Source organism: Piliocolobus tephrosceles, chromosome 14 (genome assembly GCF_002776525.5).
Source record: "Piliocolobus tephrosceles isolate RC106 chromosome 14, ASM277652v3, whole genome shotgun sequence".
NCBI lineage: Eukaryota > Metazoa > Chordata > Mammalia > Primates > Cercopithecidae > Piliocolobus > Piliocolobus tephrosceles.
Window position 1 is genome coordinate 31,215,625 of NC_045447.1, and position 2,433 is coordinate 31,218,057.

The 2,433-nt window shown below is 38.7% G+C and overlaps 1 non-coding gene across 1 annotated transcript; it reads left to right on the forward strand.

The window, feature by feature from the left end:
* Positions 1–2,087: 2,087 nt before the first annotated feature.
* On the forward strand, positions 2,088–2,189 carry LOC111536857. The gene has a single exon (XR_002729836.1). It is a non-coding gene; the product is annotated as a U6 spliceosomal RNA (small nuclear RNA).
* Positions 2,190–2,433: the final 244 nt, after the last annotated feature.

A 2,433-nucleotide genomic window follows, 5' to 3' on the forward strand; every position in this document is an offset into this window, starting at 1 on the left:
AAATATATCAAAATCTGAAAAAACCTGAAATTCAAAACACTTCTGATCCCAAGCATTTCAGATAAGGGATACTCAACCTGTACTCACAAACAAAGGTCTTATTTCTCTAGCCTAGTGAACCCATTTGTACATTTGCCAAAGGCTGTTCTCAGTTACACTGGGCACATAAGGACGCAGGATCTGGAATTCCCAGATTTTGCTTTGCTAACAGTTTCATTTTGCCTCCTGACAAAGCTTTATGTCCTACTGCTGACAGTGGTAAGAAGAATGTCTTTAAATCACCTGCCTGTCTGACCAGCAGTGCATGCCCTGAGGATGCAGTCAGCCTGTATCTACACCACATCATAATGAAGGTGTTGTAGCAGTAAGAGCTCTAAAGGGCTTTGGGAGAGCTGAGATCCATCCCATGGAAACCATCCTCAACTTCGTCAGCCAGAGTTGGCACCCCCAGGTACGGCTCCTATAATCTTTTGTGTACAGTTAACATATTGTTAGTTTACAAGCCTGCCTCCTGGATAAAAAGGTGTAGGAAAGAGAGGGCAGAGGAATCACACCTCACTCATCTTATCTCTCCACCCCTATACTCAGCTTTAGTCACTCAGCAGATGCTAAGCGTGTGAGTCGATGAATCAATCATTGGATGCAGAACAAACAATACCACAGCAGACCTACTCTTATTACAATGTTGAATAAAAGTTTTCTAGCTGCCTATGTCTCATTTTAGAATTCAAAGGTGGTTTGTTTCTTTTTTTAACCATGATGGAAACATCTTTAATTTTTCTTGGAATACATTAAAAACATAAAAAAGAGCACTTCTTGTGAAGCAGAAATGATGAACAATAAACTCTGTGGTTTGTGAGACATGAAACACCATAACTGTTTTGAAAAGATAATTTTCCTGGAAACAATATATTTGGAAACTAATTTGCTATTTCACTGGCCAAACCTTGGCCCGCTAATTCCCCAGAGGAATATGGAATATGAGGCTTTGTGGTACAACCAACAACCAACATTTGACAGAGTGACTTTTCCAAGACAGATTCAGTGCACACAGTGCACAGTTCAATATTCTGATGGTGTCTTCTCATTCACCCTCTTATGGCGGGAGTATAATTCCTATTTTACAGCTGTAATAACTTAGGTTCAAAAATCACACAGCTAATAAGAGTTAGAGCTGGAATGATACAATATCTGTCCTCCCGTGATTGCTTTATTTTTCTTGGCATAATGTCCTCCAGGTTTATCCATGTCATTGCATATGAAAAGATTTCTTTCTTTTTTTAATGCTGAAAAATATTCCATTGTGTAGATTTACCACATTTTCTTTATCCATTCATTCATCAACAGACATTAAGGTTGTTTCCATATATTGGCTACTGTGAATGCTATCATTTGAATGTCCCTGCCAAAATTCATGTTGAAATGTAATTGCTAGTGTAACAGTATTGAAAGGCAGAGCCTTTAAGAGATGATAAGGTCATGAGGTCTCTGCCCTCATGCATGAATTAATACTGTTATCATGGGAGTGGGTTAGTTGTCAAAGGAGTAGGGTCCTGATTAAAAAAAAAAAAAAAAAAAAGATGAGTTCAGCTCACTTTGCTCTCTGTCTCGTACGTTCACTCACCATGTGATACCTCCTACCAGGGAATAACCCTCACCAGATGCTGGCACCACGCTCTTGGAATTCCCAGTCTCCAGAACTGTAAGAAATACATTTTTCCTTTATAAAATACCCAGTCTGTGGTATTTTGTTATAGCAGTAGAAAATAAATTAAGACAGTGAATAATGCTGTAATAAACATAGGAGGGCAAGTATCTCTTTGAGATCCTGATTTCAAATCTTTTGGATATATAGCCAGAAGTGAGGTTGCGGGTACTATAGTAGTTTTATTTTTTAATTTTTTGAGGAATCTCCATATTGTTTTCCATAATGGCTGCAACATTTCACATGCAAGATGAATAAGTTCTAGAGATCTGCTGTGCAACATAGTGCCTATAGTTAACAATACTGTATTGTAAACTTAAACATTTTATCGAGAGGATAAATCTCATGTTAAGTGCTCTTACCACTAAAAAAGGGTTGAAATGTTCACTTCAGCAGCACATATACTAAAATAGGAATGCTACAGATATTAGCCTGGTCCTTGCCCAGGGATGACATGCAAATTCATGAAGCATTCCATATTTTCTAAAAAAAAAAAAAAAAAAAAAAAAGCATAGGGGACACAGAAAACTTTTGGAGGTGATTGATACGGTTCGGCTGTGTCTCCACCCAAATCTCAACTTGAATTTAGCTCTCAGAATTCCCACGTGTTGTGGGAGGGACCCGGGGGGAGATAATGGAATCATGGGGGCCAGTCTTTCCCCTGTTGTTCTCGTGATAGTGAAACAGTCTCACGAGATCTGATGGGTTTATCCGCAGTTTCCGCTGTT